The sequence below is a fragment of the Phalacrocorax aristotelis genome, chromosome 13 (assembly GCF_949628215.1).
Source record: "Phalacrocorax aristotelis chromosome 13, bGulAri2.1, whole genome shotgun sequence".
Taxonomy (NCBI): Eukaryota; Metazoa; Chordata; class Aves; order Suliformes; family Phalacrocoracidae; genus Phalacrocorax; species Phalacrocorax aristotelis.
In genome coordinates, this window is record NC_134288.1 from 7538003 (window position 1) to 7544002 (window position 6000).

A 6000-nucleotide genomic window follows, 5' to 3' on the forward strand; every position below is an offset into this window, starting at 1 on the left:
GCCTGTGCATGGGATCTCACCCTCCCCAAGGATGGGGCTGTTTGGGGCAGAGGGGGCCATCTCTGCCCCCGCAGTATAATCAGCTCTCAGTGCTTCCTCAGCATGGTTTCCGCTAGCCCTGTCTTCTTTGGGTCTTCTCCTGACCCCAGAAGAAATCCTCACCTGGCAGTGGCTTGTGCCATGGGTCTTCCCTCGGCACGGCCTTTCCCTGCTACGCTGGGAGTTACAGAGAGTTGGGCAAATCCTTTTTCTGAAAAAGGGGGTGCCATCGGTGGAGTGGATTTGGAAGAGGGTCTCATTCAGCAACAGGCACGATGAAACGGCTGCTGATCGCTGTCCCACAGGGGCTTGGGGCATCACTGATGTCTCCTTTTGGGGTTTGCTTTGACCTCATGCAAGTCACAGGAAATCCTGGAAATTTTGTCCCTGTGGAATAAATGCTGCTCAGCAGGAACGAGGGTAGCAGGATCCATCTCATAACAGGAACTCCCCAGTAACAAATACAAGTGCTGATGAAACCAGGACGGTGCAGCAGTAACGCACACAGCCCTGTGCTCTGAATGGGGTCGTAGGCTTCGTAATGAAGATGGTGCTGAAATCAGCCTGCTCTGCCATCTTACTCCTCATGCATTTCTATTTTCTTGCACGCAGCGAGCCTGGGGACATGATTGAGACCAAACCGTGTCAGATCACTGTCGCGCAGGGCAGTCCCTCCTGTGGTGCACTGGGAAGCTCCCTCAGTTCAACCTTTGCCTTTCCCCAGACTTCACTGCACTTGAGAAAGGTCAGGCGGGAGCTGCAGGATCAGGCCAGGCAAGATAATGTACTTTATCATTGATTTCCAGTGAGAAGTTGCATTATGAGATTAAATGTCTCATTTTTTATTGCATGGGGAGACAGAGAGAAAGCAAGAGATCTGAAAATAAAACAGAAGTTGAGGTGACGTGTTTCTGTTGTAAGGTGCCTGTGACCGGTAACGAACGTACCTTGTTTTTCAGTCCTTTGGAGGTGAACTTTGAGAAGCTGCTTCCTTCTGAGGTCAGTAAACAAAGTCAAACCTCATCTGTGTTTAAACTAGTGCCTAATTAATGTGTTTAATTGGCCCACATCTACTAATTCCATGCTGGCAGGGATTTTATTAAAAAGCTTTTCTAGTTTTAATGGATTGAAATAAGCAAAGCTACTTAATCATCTCAGATGAAAGATGCTAAATAGAGAACAGCAGTGTGGGTCTGTTTGAGTCAGTCCCATAGCCTGACGCACGTGAGGAGAGGTGGGAGCAGCCCACCAGCTTGCTCAAGCTGCTTCAGGCATCGACGCTGCCTCGGTCTGCGCAGGAGGTCTGCTCCTGGTCCCCGAGCAAAGGGGTCAAGGCTAGCAGGACGTGTGGCATGGGCTGCCGGCGCCCCTCCGGCTGCACTGCCCATCTACCTACGGGTGGCAGCCAGGGCTGAGGATGGGGTCTGGCAGGCATCAGCCCCTGCCCTGGGTTTTGGCTACGAGGTACTCCAGCTCTCCAGGGGCTTGGGGACCATCCTGGCATGCTCTGCTTCTTTCGATTATTTTAAAAGTCCAAATAGATGTTTTCTTTTGCCTTAGTAAAAGCATCAGCTATTCTGTCTTTATTGCCATTTAATACCGAGATTATTGCCTCGCAATACCACAGGATATTTTTAAAAGCAATGCATAGCTCATTTCTAAAAAGGATTAGATACCAAGACACGAATAACAACCAGCTGCAGCTGCCCAGATGAGAGTGGGACTCCAAGCACTGCGTGGCTGCCGCAGGCCAGGCGGCACCGTGAGCCTCACACAGGGAGCGATCCCTCCTCTCTGCGTGAGGAGCCCGGCAATGCCCTCTTCTGCTGACACAGAGTCCTTGACCGGATCCAGGCTGAATGTAGCAGCGTTTGCTTCTGCCCTGTGACTCCATAAATCTTCCTGCTAGCCCGAGCTAACTTGTCTCTGTCCCAAAGGCCGTGCTCTGGGTTACTGGGGGCTCGGGAACCTCATGGCTTTCTCTCAGCTCTGGGATTTCCCTGCTGCCTCCCTCCCTGAAGCTTTGTAGCTCGGATGGCTGCAGGCGCTTTGCTCTGTGTTGTAATCTGGAACTGAGCGAGGGAATTAATGAAGTGTTGGGTATAAACTGGTTGCAAATGCAGATTGCTTCTGCCCGGTCACCATGGATGTGGCTTGCACGTTTCAAACCCCAGGACAGATGGACACAGCTCCACGTATGACTGTCTTCAACCACCTTGCCTGGTACCAGCCATGTTAAACCTCAGCCATGCCTCCTCCTGATACCCCACAGCCTGTTAGTGAGCCTTCCCCAATTACCCTTCCTACCCAAAACAGGTCCTGCAAGGGGCCACACAGCCCCATCCTCGCTACCCCTGCTCCCCCCGGCAGCCTGATCTGCCAGTGGTTGTACATGAAGCAGACCTGGGCTGGAAATGCTGACAGTGCTCTTGACAGTTTATGGACACAAGCTCTATTTTGAGCCTAATAAGTTTTTTATATGCTTGGAAAGCTGTCAGTTGAACATCAGCCAGGCACAAAGTACCTGCCATAAAGTGCCTGGACTGCAACCAAATGGGAAAGGTGCTGCTCTGCTTCAGCAGGTTCTTGATCTCAGTCACTTTAGTTGGTTCATTTATTTGGTTTGAGGATCTTGGCTTTAATAATAAAATAATAAGGTAAAATAATAATGTCACTGCTTAATAATTTGTGGAAACATTTTCTGAGAGCCTGTGAAATCAGAGCTGGCAACCAGTTTGGATCAGGGCTCGCGGGTCGGAGGTTCTGGGGTGCTGCTGCAGGTGCTGGGGTGGGCTGGCCCCTGCGAGGAACCACTGGACCCAATGAAGAAGGAGAGAGGCTCTGGGAAGGTGTCTGGAGAAGGGTCCCACTCCCTGGGTAGGTTAATCTGGAGATGAGCTGCCACGGCCACGACCGCAGACTCAGCATAGAAACACGTCCGCGTCAGACTCTTGGCCAAATGGAGAGCAGGGCCTGATCCTGAGCGTGCCTCTGCTCCTGCCGCAGCAGCGTCACGATGCTATAAATGACTTTCCTGCATCATGGTCTGTGGGGTTGCTGGGAAGGTCAAGGCTGGGGAGCCAAAGAGTCTGGGAATGAATTGCAAATATGCAAGGCTCTTTTGGAGGGCACCCTGGTGACAGCTTTGGCCCCGTCCTACAAGGCAACCCCTGCCACGGTGACACTGCACTGTGGGGATGGGGAAGGTCCTGAACTGCTGTGGGGTTTCTGTGGGACACCTCTACGAGAGTGATGGGTGCTGGCATGCTGTGTGGCACATCATAAGCCACGTGGTACCTGGTAAGTGCCGCAGCCCCTGTTGGGAGCCCTGCGGGTGGCTTCAGTGCCAAAGGTGTCTGCTCGTATGGTCAGTTCATTAACTAGATCCCCGGGTCCCATGTCACCCTCCTTCTCACGGTGGGACGCAGGGGGCAGCGGGTCCCAATGCAAGGCACCGCAAGCTGTGTGTGCCTGCCTGGGTGTGCTTTAGGGAGGAACGGTGGTGGCTCCCATCCCACTGGAGAGCTGAGCCATGCTCTGGGTGAGATTTGACCACGCCGGCAGCCGGAGCAGCGACCTCGTGGTGTGGGAGCTGCAGCAGCTCTGGTGCCCGGGGGCTTCACTTCCCAGGCAGACAGTTTACAGCAAAGGGCTTCTTTTATGCTAAAAATAACCCTGTAGGAAACAAACTGGCCCCAGCACTTCTATTGGGGAAAATGTATTTATTAGTAAAACTCAAGATGGCCTTTCCTGTTCTGTGTCTGAAGCTCAGGGAACCAGCGCTGGGATGCTGACCGAGCTTCCCAGCCCGGCACTGACTTACTTCAGTGCAGCGTTTGATTCCACCAAGATGCATTTTTCTTTCCCTGCTAGCGATGCTCCACAGGCTGGCTCCATCCACCAGCCTCCACCAGCCAGAAGTGGCCCCAGCTTTGGGGTCACAATTGATTTCCCAGCCAAGGGAGCTGTGACTTGCCCTGTGGAAAGGCTCCCAGCTGCACCATGCTGGAGAGCACAGCAGGTTCCCAGCGTGGAATGAATACAACAAAATGAAAATATTTGTTTTCTCTTACAGTGAAAGCGCTGTGTTGGGGCCACATTTCTTCCTCTACCTCAAAATTGGAGATTTTACTAAGTCTTGTTTGTATGCAGAGATTTTCCAGCTGCTTCTCTCCAGACTTTAATCTGGAAGGATTAACTGGGGAGATGAGACACATCCTCTCTGAACTGCAAATGCAAAGATGTTCCTGTGTGTGCCTGGCCCAGCTGTTTGTGCCCTGCTCCAGCCCTGGTCCTTTCTTTCCAGCCACACTCAGGGGCTGTGCGGCGTCCCTGGGGCACAGCAAACAGCGGCACAGGAATCACAGCTGTTCCAGGCATCAGGACGCCAGATCTGCCATGAATTAGTTATAGGGAATCAAATTAACACTAGGCCTTTTTTTGGAGGCAGGCAAACCACCTGAGCCAAATGGGAAAATTAACCAGATGCTTCTCTGGGTTCTGAAATATTTAACTAACTTTTAGGTCCCTTGTTGGAGTGTCTCTTGGGGTGGGAGCTGAGGCGCTGAGCAGTGCCAGGAGATGATGCTCATCTGGGTATCCCCCCGGGGCAACTCCACACACTGCCAGGTGACAGACTCAGGGCATGGCCAGTTTTGGGTTCTGGCTTGGGAACCGCACTTTAATTGTCCCTTTTATGTAGGAGGACTGGGAGCTGCGAGCTGTCTCCCAGCCTGAGATTTGCAGGTGCTGATGTGGCTACAAGTCCATCACCCATGCCTGTGCTGTGCCTTTGGGAAAGGATGCTGTCCTGTACTCCCAGGCTGAGTCTGCTACTCGGGTTCATCCATGAACCAGCCCCTGCTCCTCACCCAGGTGGCACTCGAAAGGACAACAAACCCTCTTCTTGCTTCCCATGCTGCTGGGTTTGGTCCTCGTGGGTCTGACCAGAGCTACTGGCAGTAAGTCTGGGGATGAGGAATTACTAAATGGAGACCTGGCAAGGAGGGGGAAATGGCACTGACCCACCCAGGGTGGTTCCTCCACTACCAGCTGTGGCCACAAAATCCAGCCATGGAGAGATGGCTCATGCTCATCCCTTTGGACAGGTGGGTTAAAACACGGACGTCTCCCTAATATTTCAGCTCATGGGACCCCTCTACTTCATGGTGCACCTTGTGCCATTGGTGTCTCTGTTCTGCAGCTGGCCCTGGGCAAACCTGCCAGCATTCTCCCCCACCTCCCAGCTCAGTGCAGTGGGATGGTGGCTACGGTGATGGGACGGTTGTTCCTGCTTTGCACACAGGAAGGTGCTTTTGGAAGGCTGATGCATCTCCTGTTGGGTGTTGCAGACCCCCTGGGGTCTTGGAAAGACCCAGGCACCCAGATGAGCTGCATCCCAAGAGCTTTCTGCATCCTGGGCTCCTCTGGTCTCTCAGCACAGCACTGTGTTGCCGTCTCAGCATTGCACACTCTTTTATAGGGGGATTTTTGCCTCCACAACCAAATAACACTTCATTCAGTGAGAGTGCCTGGTTCTTGGCATCACCACCAGCAAACTTACCTCTGAGCTCTCCTCTGTGCCAGCAGCTTCGCATTACCATGGGACCTTCCCACCCTACGTGGCCTCGACTGGAGACAAAGAGGTGCTGCAGTGTGGTCTGGGCTGGTAGGAGCTGACTGGGAGCTGTGGTATGCAGTTCTCCGCCACCTCTGCTGAGCAGCACCTCCACATCAGAGCAAAGGCAACCAGGACAGAGTTAATTTGTCTCCCGTCCTTGGACGTCCTCTGTGCAGCATGGAAGCAGCTTCTCCAAGGAGAAGCTGTGGTGCTACTGAGAAGCCTGGGAGCTTTCTGATGCTCCTTAGGGTAAAATTCTTGCCCATGAGCCCGAACAAACAGAAGAATTTCACACTGGCTGGGCTGCACCCTGGCACGAAGGCTCTTCAGGGAGTTGGATC